The sequence below is a fragment of the Carassius gibelio genome, chromosome A22, assembly GCF_023724105.1.
Source record: "Carassius gibelio isolate Cgi1373 ecotype wild population from Czech Republic chromosome A22, carGib1.2-hapl.c, whole genome shotgun sequence".
Classification (NCBI taxonomy): Eukaryota; Metazoa; Chordata; class Actinopteri; order Cypriniformes; family Cyprinidae; genus Carassius; species Carassius gibelio.
This window is the reverse complement of record NC_068392.1, coordinates 2,957,807-2,973,977: the sequence shown is the minus strand read 5'-3', so window position 1 is coordinate 2,973,977 and position 16,171 is coordinate 2,957,807. Positions and strand designations below refer to the sequence as shown.

General features: G+C 36.3%; 1 protein-coding gene and 1 long non-coding RNA gene across 3 annotated transcripts in view; both read left to right on the top strand.

The window, feature by feature from the left end:
• The window catches only part of LOC127942807 (uncharacterized), a 230,112-nt gene that overhangs the window by 103,254 nt on the left and 110,687 nt on the right, over positions 1-16,171 (top strand). The gene's annotated exons all lie outside the window — the stretch shown is intronic.
• On the top strand, positions 5,433-7,411 carry LOC127942819 (uncharacterized). The gene is made up of 3 exons (XR_008149441.1): positions 5,433-5,723; positions 6,127-6,225; positions 6,647-7,411. It is a non-coding gene; the product is annotated as an uncharacterized LOC127942819 (long non-coding RNA).

Here is a 16,171-nt window from a genome sequence, read left to right as displayed (position 1 = left end):
AAGTAACTTGCCCAACACTGGATATAATCTACATAAGTTACCTCTGCTTTGGACTTTTCTTCCTCCTCCTTCCTTCGTTTTCGGAAAGCCAATCCCGATGGCTTGGGTGTTCTTTTCATCATAAAAGATTATATATATATATATATATATTTTTGTAAAAAACTTTTGTGTGTCAGCACAAGTGTAAGTAATGTAGCGGTTTTGGGTGACCTGGGAAGATTTGCATTGTCGACCTCCTATATGAAAAGATGTATTATGTATTGGATAAAATTAGTGTCAATGCCTGATCATCGCTATCCAAGAAAATGCTACAATATGCTTTTAGAATTAGATAAAGTAGGTAGAAAAACTTGGGTTACGAATATTAGAGTATTATTGAATTTTTATGGCTTTTTAGCTACTTGGGAGGCTCAAAGTGTAGGTGATATAAGAACATTTACAGCTGTTCTAAATCAAAGATTGAAAGAAAAAGCACATGAGGCATGGTATGCATCAGTTTTAGAAAATAACAAACTAAACATATACTCACAATGCAAGTCTTTGTTAATACAAGAGAGCTACATTACGTCTGTGTATAATAGGCAACTGGTACGATCATTATTCTTGTTCAGATGTTCAAGCCATCAGTTAGCTATAGAAACGGGTAGATGGAGTAATACACCAGTTGCAGAAAGAATCTGTCATTATTGTAATTTAACAAATATTTCTGTGATTGAAGATGAGATGCACTTTTTGTATGTTTGTCCTTTGTATAGAGATTTACGCAAGAAATATTTTAGTGAACTTGTCCTTGTGGGTGATGTCTGCAAAGATGTGCCAAGTATTTGTGATTCTGAGAATGCATGGCGGTTAGCACTGTATATATATCAAGGAACGAAAAAGAGATTATCTGCCATGTCATGACATTTGTGGAACTATGGGCCGAGAGGCCATATATTCCTGAAATAAATGAAACTTGAAACTTGATATATATATATATATATATATATATATATATATATGATCATTTATAGCCTACAACTGCCAAGGGGGGTCTTTTACCCCATCATTTAAAGCGCTAAAACCAGCTGTCAGATTTTTGCGCCACTCCTGGTTGCTGAGCAATGCAAGTGAGTTTGACAGCTGCCTGTCAGTGTTTTTTAGGATTTTAAATCTAGTAAAAGAAATGGACAAATACAAGCAGTGTATGGACAGTGCACAGTAAAAGTGTACTGAGTGTGCACAGCTTTCATAATATGATACATACATTTAATTAACTTTTTTTATATATATATAATTCTGCAATTTTGCGCCCCTTCCAGCAGATGGCGCCCCAGGTAGCCGCCCAGGGGCAAAGGATCAGACTTTGATGTCTTCCAGGTCGATTTGGGAGAACCTATATGTTCTTAAACCATTAGGATTATTTCAGGATGGAATAATGACCAGGTTCTCCAGGCACCCTTCTCTAGGGATGCAAGGACATGAGAAGGAGGATTTTCTTGAACAAGAATGCCTTTATTCCCAAGGGATGGGAAAGGATCACGTATTAAAAGGACAAATAAGTATGACTTAGAAAAAACTTTATTATAAAGAAAAGAAAAAGGCTACCTTAAAAGGAACAGAAAAAAATATTGGAAAATATTGGAAAATTAGGAATATGAGGAAATATTGTAAATAAGGAAATCTTAAAATGGGATGTCTCATCTACCAAAATCTGTAGATTATTTAAGAATGAGATTTCCCATTCACAATATTCACAAGCATCTGTCACTTGATAACTGTGATAATGAACCAGGTAAATAAAAAATTGTAATAAGAAAAAAGAAACGCATGATGTTAGAATTTGCTCAACAGTTAAAACTGTCACGTATGCCTGCCTCTTGCTAGCTGAATTATGATTGTTCAAGGAAGTGCATTTTACAACTACGTTACAGTATGGACTTTCTTTCTAAATGCTGTATTGTAATATGTTTTATCTTATCATAATAGAAATGATGCTATGCAGTTTAGTTCAGAAATAGTTATTTGCTTGGCCTACGCCTTTAAGATGTTTTAATGGGTTAAGATTAAAACTAGAGATGGATTAATTTGCTTTAAAGAAAGAAAAACAGCAGAAATTATGTGTGAGTGTGTTCACCGAAAAAAATCATGAAAAAAGGACGTGTTGTTTTTGTGACTACATAATGTTATGATTTGAACACAGTCATTGCTGCATCTCGGTTGAAGACTTTACGCTATTTACTTTTACTTTTATTTTCTTATGAGTTATTGTTTGAATAAAGCGAAATCATTTCATATGGTGATGCGTTTAACGTCTTTTAAACAAGTCTCTGTGTAATTTATTAAGAGTAAAGTTATTATTTTATTTTGTTCCTGATCCTGTATTATGAACTGGACTCTGGTGGGAAGAAGAACAGAAGTCTCTCCTGCATCTGATTAATAACAGAGGTAAGAGCGATAGTTTATATTACATTAACGTGTGAGAAACAAAGATGTGAATAGAGGTTTAATGTATATTTCTTTATCCAGAATAAAATAAGACAAAAGGTGGGCTTTGTTATCCTCTCACACCTGACATCAAGCCGATCAAACACTGCTTTAAACACTCGTATCTTCTCTAGTCTCTGATCATGTTCTGATTCAGTTTATTTCTGTGTAAACTAACATCACTGATCAACAGGAAGTGGAGGGAGACAGGAGCTACACGCGACAAAGATAGTGTGACTAAATAAGCAAGAAAAGAGCTGGATGTTCACACGGTTTAACACTTCTAGTTGTGCAGTTATTTCAGCTGACAGTAGAGTTTACTTTATTACAGATCAGTCTCTCCTCAGCTCATCTGTCATTTTATTACTGAACCAGTTCTGAAGAGTTTGTCTTCATATTTGTGAACTGAAATCAATGAAGATGTTTCACAGATTCTGGTTCTGTTTGTGTTTGTGGCGTCTGGTTGGTGAGTTTAAATTATTTTTTATGGCGTCAGTTGCTTCTGTTCTGGTAGCATGTAATAAAATATTGGATAATTTGGTTAGAGAGGTTTAATATTCACTATTATTCTCATATAGAAATAAGTGAACTGTGGTGAGATCAAGTTTGAATTCAGATCTAAATTCAGGTCTATTATGGAATGATAAAATAAAATAAATATGAAGATTAAATACCCGACAGTGTTAGTTTGACATTAAAGATTAAAGTAAAAGTGTGACCAAAAGTGATGTATGGAGGAGATTGGTTTGAGGATTTGTTTTTAATGACTCTACAAGTTTGATAAAACCATCATAATGAGAGGAAAGTGTTATATATCTTTAAAAAAGCTCTGTTCTTCAGGTGTGTTTGGTGAAATTAAGTACGTGAAAATTGGACATTCAGTCACTCTAAACTCTGATCTTTCTGAAATGATGGATAATTATCTGATTCGGTGGAGGTTTGAAAAAAGATTAATAGCTGAAATCAATGTGACGGCCGACAGTGTCTCTGTATATGAGGATGTTCATAAAGGGAGATTCAGAGACAGACTGAAGCTGGACAATCAAACTGGATCTCTGACCATCACAAACATCACAACTGAACATACTGGATATTATGAAGTAGAGACCAAAACTGTGAGCGAGAGTTTCTGGCTCAGTCTCTATGGTGGGTTAAATAATTGTTTCAGCTGTTTTATATTTATATCTCACGACCATTTCGTAAGTATTTTACGAAGTGGCTAATTATTTTTCTAGATTTTTCTAAACCCCAGTGTAAGTGATTCGTACAAATTCAAACGAATTATGCAACTCGTAAAATATGTAGGAATTGCTGTGAGATGTTTCTGGATGTTTCTGATTCTGATGATCCTTACAGAATCAGCAAAAGATACAGTTATTAATCCAAACACCATTTCTGTTCCTTTATGATGCCATTCATTTCAGATTAAAACTTCAAACTATTTACTTTAGTAAACCATTAAATAACACTCTCAATCTGTGATGAACCCTGTTTCTGTTTGTTCTGTGTGTGTTTGGTGATACAGATGAAATATCAGTGAAGGAGGGAGATTCAGTCACTCTGAACTCTGATCTTACTGAAAGAGATTATGATCCGATTGAGTGGGGGTTTGAAGACAGTTTAATAGCTGAAATCTATAAATTCACTGTATTTTATGATGCTCTTGATGGGATATTCAGAGACAGACTGAAGGTGGACGATCAAACTGGATCTCTGACCATCACAAACATCTCAACTGAACATGCTGGAGTCTATGAACTCGCGATCGACCGTAGGAGCAGAATAAGGAAAACGTTCTTTCTCAATGCTGTCAATGGTAAATTAAATATTTGTTACACCTTTTTTTTTTTTTTCATCACCAGATACAATATTATTTTTTGTCTGTTCTTTTGTTTTACATTATTATTTTAAAATTACATTTCTAAACTAATTTCTTACATAAACAATTATAAAGTATTTTTACAATACTAACTTGTGACAAACCCTCTTTCTGTTTGTTCTCTGTGTGTTTGGTGATACAGAAGAAATATCAGTGAAGAAGGGAGATTCAGTCACTCTGAACTCTGATCGTACTGAAATAATGAATGGTGTTTCAATAGAGTGGAGGTTTGGAGATGAAATAACTTTATTAGCTCGGATCAGTAGAAGGGATGATGGACTCTCTGTACACTGTAAAAAGTGCTACACCCACACAGTAGGTTTTATATATTTTAAATAGTTGTAATCTAGTTTATTTTATTTGTTTTATACTAAAAAGTATAAATATACTTCCTCTTTACTTAAAATATATCACTTTTTTTTTTTTTTTTTTTTCACTTCACAAAGCTGCAGCGGATCTAATTTTCACAGACTGATTAACACGGTAAGATGTGCAAGTTTTGGCAATTTATTGGTGATGTAAAGTCACGCAAAATCGTTCACTCAACTAGGAAGCTAAAGTAAGGTTTGCAAATTGTACTGTATAGCTAGCTATCCTGCACACATGGCAAGCTAAGTTGGCTACACAGTGCTAAGCAGTGAAGTCTTGTATGCAACGATCAGAAGACAACAGCAGTTAAGCTGTGTTGTTAATATGAAATTAAACAAGTGCTTTAGTAGTGCCTATTATGTTTTAAGACTACTTTGGCTTTAATTTTACCAATAATATCACTTTTAATCGTTAGTTAGCGCTAACTTACCCTGTTAACTGCCATTCACATTTTTGAACATAGACTTGAAAGTGCATGATCCAAACCTATAATTCACGACTGAAAACATTTTGTAACATGATTTTGATGTACAATTTTCATGGTAGATGAATTTAAAATGGGTTTCAAAGGATGAATTTTGAGATTTTATGTTTTCAGGTGATATATAATGTTTTCTAAAGTGTGATGGAGAAAAAGGCAACAAAGAAGACTTTATATATATATATATATATATATATATATATATATATATATATATATATATATATATATATATATATATATATTTCAAAGTGCTGTGTACTGTAAATAAAGGTGACTTGACTTATTTAATTTCATCTTAATAACACAGTCTCCGGTGGGGCATGCAGCTGTCGTGGGGTCCTCATGTTATCAGCAGCAGAGTTGTAAGAGCATTTGATAGCACTGGCTCAAAACCATAAAACTATTTTTAACCTGTTACTTAAATATTTTACATTTACCACTGGTTTTTAAACTTATTCTAACATGCATATTTTTTCTGTCTTTAGGTAACCAAGCGTTTTTGTTACCTGGGGTCTTCAGATACAGGTAAGAAAAACTTCAGAATAGATACAGTTAAAGCTATAATTATTCCCAGGTAAGTAAAACATAGGTAAAATTGCAAACAATAGTGTTGGCTCCATACAATTACATTTCTGAATTAGGTTTTATGTACCAACCACCAATAGAAGGCAGATATGATCACCTTTCTGCCTCCTACTACTGCACTAATAGAAGCTTGATTCATACTGATAAATACAGCCTACATGGTCAGTTAAATCTCAATTTTGTGAGATGCTGGTGATAGTGTGAGATCTTTTACAGTACAGTGGTAGTGGTGTATGTATAGTACAACCTTTTACATCAGTTGCATGGTTGAAATACAGAGGTTCTCTAATTTGTGATACTGTCATCAGGCAGTGAATTTTGATCAGATTTTACTTGTTGACAGGATCTGTCTGGCTATGTGGAGAAAAGGAGAGAAGTGGTACTGAGATGCCTGATTGAGTACATATGGGAGGGAAAGGAAGACCTCATCAGTGTCCACCATGTATGTACTGGGCTTAAAGCTACTTATCTCATTTCTGTCTGTATGTTATTACTATTGTGATGATATGGGGTAATTACTTTGTTCTTGAAATATATTTAATACAGTAATGTGATGACCAATAAGGTACAGGCAAGGAAAATTGCATTGTTTTATTGTAATGTATCCTTTGAACGAGAAAAGACAACACTCATGCTACAGTAGATCATGATAGTATAGTACCAACACTCTATGACATTGTCATGGTAGACTTCACTCTGGTCACATGCTCTAGTCAAAGTATCCATCTAGTATCCATCACCTTAAGCAACTAAAAAGTACAACTTTGACTTTGTGTCGTATCTGTCTTCTACCAGTCTGCTATATTCATCTCAATACCTGTTTGTCTGACCAAACTCTTGATTCTTTTTTGTCTCCTCAATAGAGTCATGATGAAACAGAGGTGCACGCTGAGCTTGGCAGTTCCCCACTGAAAATATACACGTGCCATCAGCCAAACACGATTGGGATTATCACAGTAGAAGGACAGCCCATTGTCAGAGGTGTGCCAAACCTGTAGAAAACCTCCTGTTTGGACTTGTCTATGCCCACAACCTCTAATATCACTCAAATCTGGTGTATACTTCTGAGATATATCACAGGCTCTTTGTGGGATTGGACCCTATGCATACTTTTGTATGTTTTGTAGGTACTGTTAAAAGTGACACTAGTTGACATTGAATAAATGTTATTGTCTTTAATCTGTCTTCCCATCTTTTTCTTCTTCAATTGAATTTGTAATTGTTATTGATAAAGTCTGTTTATGTAAAGTGATTTACTGTACTGCTTAGAATATAGACATTTAGATGTATTTTCTGAGGTAATAGCCAGGACTTAATTAAAATGTTTATTCACACTTGATTAGGTTAAATTTAGTATGAGCATAAAGTTCATAAAACCTAACTAAAATGAGTACAGGTTACTTGTAGCCACACATAAATACGTTACATATACCAAGAAAATTAGGTTTATCTAACTGACTAATATAGCACTTATTAGTTAACTCAACTTGATTTTGTTGTGTTTGAATTAAGTAATTTTACAGAGTTTATTATACTTGAAAAAGGCTGCAAGTTGACTCAACTTAAAACATCCAATGCAGCCACTTGCCTCACTTTTTATAAGTTTGATCTAGGTATTACTTTTTACAGTGTATATGAGGATGTTCTTGACGGGAGATTCAGAGACAGACTGAAGGTGGACGATCAAACTGGATCTCTGACCATCACAGACATCTCAACTGAACATGCTGGACGTTATTTACTACATTTAGGACCAAAACATTTAAATCTAAACCAGTCATTAAAAGCTTTCACTGTTTCTGTCTCTGGTGAGTAGAGATCATGTGTCCTGTTCTTCAAATATTCTTGATATTAATGTTTATTGACTGATCTGATCTCAGTTTGGTGTTTTTATTCCTCAGACTCTGTCCAATGCTGTGGTTCTACTGAAGCTGTGATCTGATTGGTCCTCTCTGCTCTGGTGGGCGTGGCTACTGTCATTTTTCTGGTTTATGACATCAGATCCAGAAGAGCTGATCAAGATCAAACACAGATTCACACATCAGGTGCATGTTCTTGAAAGGAATTTAAATCTGAAGGAGATGCTGAACTTTAAAACTTCTCCAAGTGTGTTTTGTGTGGTTTGTCATATTAATATAGATTTCCAAAAGTTGATTTGCTTGTATTATTCATTATATCAGGTTTTCATATTTGATTCAGGGTTTAAGGGCTTTTAAAATGTAATTGTCTAATAATGTTTTTATTGTACAGATGCAGTTTAAAAGCTTGTTGATTATATTTCTCTCAGATAAGACTCTGATCTCACTGTACTATTCATTTGTCTTCTGTATTTGCTTGCCTTTATCAATAAAGTTTTCTCACTCTGAGCTTCAAGAGTCTGTTTATGTTTTGTAGCATTTATAATATCGAGCGCCGTCTGGAGGAAAACAGAAGTTCAGAGCGCAGTGTGATGATATCAAGTGATTGTGAATGTTACTCTAGGAAGACACTAGATGACACTGTGTTCAGTGAATATATGTTGGATACATGGCAATTAAGAAAGAAGAAAAGGCGAACTGATGTTGTGTTGTTAAGATGAATAAAGACAGAGTTTTATTTCCTATTTGGGTTTATGCATATGCTTTAAGATCAAATGGTTTTTCCTCCCAAGGCATTGTTAGCTGTGACAAGATTTGGTTTTTAAAAACAGTATCATAGCTATTAAACTATTTGTTTTTATGATTTTAATCATCTATTTAACCATAATGATCAGAATTTAATCAGAATCAGATCTCAAAGTTAAAAAACAAGGTGCTAAAGTGTGATTTTGTGGTAGATGATAAATTATTATAATCTTAATTTAAGAGATGAATGCTTTTGAAAGTCTTAATAATAATCAGTGTTGAGTTCTACTGTAAGCTCAACCCTGCCTGCTTTACATTTTTGAACATGAATAAGTTGAAAAAATTTACAATTTAGAAATGTAATCAAATGTAATCTGTTACATTACTTTAATAAACCAATTTAAATAGTTACACTACTTATTTCATTTGAAATAGAGTAAACTGTAACATTTCCAGAGTAACCTTCCCAGCACTGTCAAACATTAACATCACAGAAAATCTTCTGCAAATCAGTGGTGAAATAATTGTCAAAGATTCATTTATTTACTTAAAGTTTCCACTCCCTTGTGTGTGTAGTTATTTTCACCTTATGCTGTTGGATTTATAATTAGACATTAGAAAATCACTATTAAGACATTTTTTCAAATACTTTGTCAAAGTCCAGCACTGTTTTGTATTGAAGTATGAAGAGTATGAAGAGTTTAATTTTCTGCTAAACATGAGTTGAGCGGTCCTCATTTTAATGCATTAACTGTCTCTAACAATAATGATCTGATAAGACCAAATGAATGAATGAATGAATATTAATAATAATGAAGATGATGATAAAAAAAATGAATGTGTTACTTTCTTTTCTTTAAGTATTCATGAAAGGATTCAAAATTAAATCGGTCACTGCAGCTTTTTGAAGAGCGAATTTTGTTCGGAAGGATGAAATAATAGTAGGCTACATTTCAATCAGTTATTTTATTGGTTATTAAATCAGATAAAGAGAAGCATTACTTTGAATGCATTAGTGAGAGCGTGATTAGGAGTAAATCAGTCACACAGATGTCTGTCTGTGCAGCGTCTCTCTATAGTGAAGCTGTGGATTTTGACTACTTCAAAACATAAAGCAATTTTGCCTATAACTTTTCTGTTTTTAAGCATTTTTATTGACAAATCAGTGTGTGTGTGTGTGTGTGTGTGCGCGCAGTACAATCCTTGCAGGCAGAACTAGTTTAGAACGGCTGTAGTTACAGCATTAATTGTGCCAGTGATTGAGTGTTAATGGAGCACTCTGAGAATGAGGGAAATCCAGAATCCGATCTTCAGAAAATCCCTGCTTCAGTCAAAATCACGCTGTTCCGCTCTCAATGCACTTTGATCCCATACCCTGCTTTAGGGTGGCAAAGCTCATTTTTAGGGGCCAACCTTGTGGACACGCCACTGCATTTATCTCTGCAGCCGTATTACAATTCTTTGATCCAACAAAGAAAACCAAAGTGTCCACAGATGCCTCCAAGAATGGTCTTGGCCATGACTTATTCTGAGTGTCGATATGCACAAAATGAGAAAGAGTGCTTGGGATTAGTCATCGGACTGGAGAAATTTCATAACTATGTATATGTTCTTCCTACCTTTACTGCAGAAACTGATCATCTTCCATTAATTGTAATAATAAAAAATAATCTGAATGAAATGACACCTAGGATTCAAAGGCTGATGATGAAATGTCAGAGGTACGACTTCAATTTGGTCTATACGCCTGGCAAATACTTAGTGCTGGCAGATACCCTCTCACGAGCACCCACAAGAAATAATGAGAGTACAACAGAAGGAGATGTTGAGATTCATGTGAGAATGATGCAAAGTCAAAGCAAATAGCTGAAGAAACCAAAAAAGATGCTGAGTTATCATTGACAACATGTATACTGGATGGCTGACGATTTAATCTCCAATATTTTAGGACATCAGAGGTGATCTATGTGTGGTGGATGGAATCCTTCTGAAACAAAACAGAATCATCATTCCTCAAAGCTTGAGACAAGACATGCTTCATACTGTAATATTCACAAAGGTCATCTGGGTGTAGAAAATGTAAGAGGAGAGTGAGAGAAATGGTCTTTTGGTCTGGAATAAACAAAGACATCGAAAAGATGGTGAGACAGTGTGACATGTCAAAAAAAAAAAAAAAACTAAGGAGCCACTGATAATACCGGATTTGTCTACAAAGTGCGTAATGGCACATGCAAAATCAATTTTAGCAAGACATGGTATACCACAGACTGTCATCAGTGACTGGCCCATGCTTCAGCAGCAAGGAGTGGAAAGAGTTTTCAGTGCAATAAGATTTCAAGCATGTCACTTTGCAGTATAAAGAACATACATGTTGTTATTGTCCAAGTGTGTGAGTGCAGAGTGCAGCACTGTGCATACTGCATCCTCTGTGCTCCTATTTCTAAGGTAGGCAAATTGGTTTGGGTCCAATGTGGGTGGGAGGCAGTCTTTGAGGTGTGCTAGGACCAGTCACTCAAAGTGCTTCAAAATGATGGGTGTGAGTGCTACGGGGCGATAGTCATTGAGGCACATTGGGGAGGAGTGTTTCGACACTGGCACAATGGATGTGGACTTAAAACATGTTGGCACAGTTGCTTGGGTGAGGGACAGGTTGAACATGTCTCTGAAGACCCCTGCAAGCTGCACATGCCCTAAACACACGTCCAGGAATGCCTTCCTGGCCAGCTGCCTTGCGTGTGTTGATCCGGCTCAATGCAGTGTGGACATCAGTGGAGGAGAGTTTGAGAGGTTGGTGGTCTGTTGAGTGTGTAATTTTGGTGGACGTCTCCTTGCTGTAGCTGTTGAAGTGAGCTAAAAAGTCATTTAGCTCGTTAAGGATGGAGCTCTCGGTGACCGTTGGAGTGGAGTTGCTTGACTTGTAGTCACTGATGATCTGGATGCCCTGCCACATGCGTCAGGGGTCAGAGTTGGAAAAGTGTTCCTATACCTCCAGCTTGTAGCAATGGTTGGCCTTTTTGATGCCCCTTTTCAGGTTAGCCCTGGATTTACTGTAGGCCTGAGCATCATCTGACCTGAAGGCAGTGTTGCACGCTTTCAGCAGAAGTCGCACCTCTTTGTTCATCCATGGCTTCTGATTAGGGTATGTTGTTATCTGTTTTTCTGTTGTAACACTGTCAATGGTGGTGTTGATGAAATACAGAGGAAGTAAATATGTCAATGTCTGTGTGAGAGCCACAGGCAGCCCGAGAAGCAAACATATTGTTGAAATCTGTCCTGAAGTAAAGAGTCTGCTCTGGTTGGCCATACTTTGATGGTCCTCACTGATGGCTTCACATGGTTAATGAGGGGTGAATACTTAGGAGTGAGAAACAAAGAAAGATGATCAGATTGTCCGAGGGGGTCACAATGTAAGCTCCATCAATGTTTGTGTAAACATGATCCAAAGTTTTGTGAAGTGAGTTGTGGGTGAGCAGTCTGTTGTTTACTAATGGCTGCATGAAGTTCGTTCAAAGCAAGCTTGGCATTAGCATCCGGTGGAATATAGACTGCGGTTATTATGGTGGAAGTGAACTCCTGCGGCAGATAAAAAGGTCTACATTTAACCATGAGAAACTCTAGGTTAGCTGAGCAGTGTCTCCAAACAATGACAGTGTTCGTACACCACGCTTTGGGAAGGGAAGCAAGGGAAGTCGTGGCCTAATGGTTAGAGAGTCCGACTCGCAATTGAAGGGTTGTGAGTTCGAGTCTCGGGCCGGCAGGAATTGTGGGTGGGGGGAGTGCATGTACAGCGCTCTCTTCACCTACAATACCATGACCTAGGTGCCCTTGAGCAAGGCATCAAACCCCTAACTGCTCCCCGGGTGCCGCAGCATAAATGGCTGCCCACTGCTCCGGGTGTGTGTTCACAGTGTGTGTGTGTGTGTTCACTGCTCTGTGTGTGTGCACTTTGGATGGGTTAAATGCAGAGCACGAATTCTGAGTATGGGTCACCATACTTGGCTGAATGTCACTTCACTTTCTTTTTCTTTCTTTCTTTCTTCTTTGTTGACATAAATGCACAATCCTCCACCTCTTGTCTAGCCGGAGTCATCTGCCTGGAACATGTAGCGTCCAGCTATCTTAATAGCATTATTGGATACGTCGCTGTGTAGCCATGTTTCTGTGAAAACCATGCCATTGAAGTCCAAAAGTCTCTTACTGTGGGTGATGTGGAGTCATAACTCATCCATTTTGTTCACCGGTGACCGCACATAGGCGAGGAAAATACTGGGTAAAGAGAGACGGAGTGGTGTTAGCTTTAGCTTAGCTCTTAAACCTCCGCACTTCCCCCACCTTTGTTAAAAATCTTGATGCTGCTTACGAGCATTTCCGCCCACCAGGGTAGAGTGCGTAGCCTTGGGTGTTCTGGTGATCTCAGGGATGAGTCAAAGATTGGTGATAAAACTGTTGGAAAAGTCCTCACCGATATCCAAAAGCTCCTGTTGGGTGTAGGATGTTAAAGCAAAGCTGTTCAGTATGAACAGACCTGAGATGAGCAGGAATAATACTGCAAAATTGCAAAAACTGGAGAGATGCTGAGCCTCGTGATGTGATGTGATCTGGTCAACAAAAAAATAAATATATGAAAGAATCTAACTCTCTCGTTTGCCTGAGGCTCTGGATTATATGTAATAGTGTAAATAATATTCAGATTGTTGTCCGATCATTTTGATTAATTAAACCCCAATATATTGGTTATTGATTTTGTGACACCTCATATGCTTTTAACTTGCATTTTATTAAGCATAAAGAACCGGTTTCAGTTAAAAATGGTCTACTGAAGAACCAAAAGTCTGAGAGGCCTGAGAGTAAATTACCAGCAGATTTTTATTTTTGGGTGAACGCTCCATTCGAGATGGAAAAGAAGTGGTTTTACAAGTGCCAAAAATGTGGCTTTCTGAAGAAAAATCGCTATCAAAGAGCATCTCTGATAGCACTTCTAGCAAATCTACTCGTCTCAGTTTTTTTCAGAATAAAAAAACAACCTAAACTGTATGTTTTCTTTAATTTATACTGATTAATTTTGCTGTATCAACACAGACAAACATTATTAATGTAATTTCAGTGGACTTTGAGTCAAAATTGGTCCTGTGAGAATTTTTCTCTTTTGTTTTATCAGCGCAAACATCAGTGTGTCTGGTTTGATCTGTCGATTGAGAAAACAGCTTCTGCTGGATGTTTTTGTTGCTGTCTGTGTGTGTGTGTGTGTGTGTTCAGTTTGTGTGTGAAGTGTTTCTTAATTTTCTCTCCTGCTGATATGACCCTCATAATCTTCTCGACACAAAACATATTTACGATGAAATGAAATGAATTCATCAGTGGTCAATTACAATTCAGAGCATGCAATGCTAAATAACATGATACAGATATATAATACAATATTTCACTGTTTTAAAAGTTTTGCACACAATGACAGAATTAATTTGAAAATGTAAGATCAGCAGAAGCTTGTTGATTTTCATGATGATAAAGGAGACAGATGTGTGAGCGGAAACTATCTGACGTTTGGTGGAGGATTCAACCAGATAAGTATCACAGTTCAGTCGTTTCAGATCAATCTTGAGTGTTTTCAGATATTTTAAGGGTTGCTGTCATTAGCTTTTTATTTGAGAAGATGCCTCTGAAATTAGTTTGGTTCTGTTTGTGTTTCTGGCGTGTGGACGGTGAGTTTGAAATGTGTTTTATGATTTCAGTTGCTTCTGTTCTAGTAGCATGTAACAAAATACTAGTTAAATTAGTCAAAGAGGATAAACATCTACTGATATTCTCATACAGAAATAATTAAAGAGTGATTTAACTGTGATATCAAGATTGAACTCAGATCTGAACTGAATCTTAAATACTCAACAGCATTATTTTCAGTATGCCATTTCTCTTATCTGAGGTGCAAGTTTTTCTTTTTTATTTAGTTATTGATCTATATGAGATGTTTTAAGTACTTTTCCATTCATTCCAAATGTTTGTATTTTTGATTAATATTTTTCACTTCACATTCAAATTAATAAATGCTTGTGAAACTTCAATAAAACCAACATCACGTGACTTGAACTTTAATCTGTGGAAAAACTCTGTTCTTCAGGTGTGTTTGGTGATGAAGTGAAGTCAGTGAGCGAGGGAGATTCAGTCACTCTCAACTTTGATCTTAGTGAAATACATGATGAAGATCAGTTTCAGTGGGGGTTTGGAAATGAAACTCTACTAGTTGAAATCAATGAACAGACTGATAGATTCTCTGTAAATGATAATGTTCTTGATGGGAGATTCAGAGACAGACTGAAGCTGGACAATCAAACTGGATCTCTGACCATCACTAACATCACAACTGAACATGCTGGACGTTATTTACTACTGAAATGTGGAGCAAACCCATCGTCAAAAGCATTCAGAGTTTCTGTTTATGGTGAGTAGAGATCATTTTTGCCCCTTAACTATTCTTGTTAACATATTCATTATTGAATCGTTTTATAGTTTCAGATGACAGACTAAAACATTCAACAAACTGAACCAAAATTAAGATATTTAATATATTTATCTTCATTCTCTCATGTTTTCAGCTTGTCTGCCTGTTCCTGTCATCAGCAGAAACTGTTCTTCATCATTATCATCATCCTCAGAGCAGAATGGTTCATTGGTGTGTTCAGTGGTGAATGTGAGTCATGCAGGGGCGTAGCAAGCTTTTCAAAAGTGCGGGGGATGGATGTGGTTTTCTTTATAAACAATAAAAACTGAATACAGTGAAAGAGGGGTACAATTAAATGCAGGGCCTTAAAGTTATCCGGCACTGTGAAAAAAAATAATCCTACATTAAAAAAAAAAAGGGGGAGAAAACAAAATGCCCACACAAAGTTTTTTCTCTGGTGGTATAAATAATGTTACAATTTACTGTTTTTAAACATTAAAATAATATACACTTTTCTTTCATAGTTCTTCAACAGGTATGCAAACAATGTCATAATTTCTCACTTTTTTTCTCCTCAACAAGTAACGTTACAATCAAACACAACAGGTATCCACAATAGTATTCAGCTAATCAACAAACAATGCAAAAATTATACAAATCATTTGTACTGGCAATGAACCCATAAATACACTGCTTAAAAATGGCAGTCCCCCCCCCCCTGTCAATTCCCTGCCTTATTCATCACAGTTACGTTATACATTGCATGCCACATAACGTTACATAACCGAATTTAGCTAGCTGCTGAACAATATCCCAATAATAGCAATTAGCATTAGTCTAAAAAATGAAATATAATACCGAAAACACTCCACATGTCAGCAAAACGATAACAGAACCTTCCCAAACGTATATCAAGCTTATTTAAAAACCTCGAAAGCATAAACACTCATTCAAAGTACCTGGAAAAGGGAGATGTAAATAACCATAACCATAAGTCCCTGCCTCCTCAGCACGAGCTGACCGATATCACCCCAAGAGAGGCGGGACTTAAGGCAGAACAGCCAATCATCAGCCGGTCACACTCAAAGACGGTGTCATGAGAGGGAGGGGGAGAGGAGGCAGCTGCAGCGAGCGCAGACACAGAGCGGCCAGAGGAATGGAGGAGTGACTGTAGTAAGGTGTTTGTGCCAGTGGTGTCAAAAGTACTGGCATTCATTACTCAAGTAGAAGTATAGATACTAGGGTTTAAAAAGACTTTTGTAGAAGTTGAAGTATCAACTCAAGCTTTTTACTCAAGTAAAAGTGTAAAAGTACTGGTTTAAAAAAATACTTAAAGTATAAAAGTA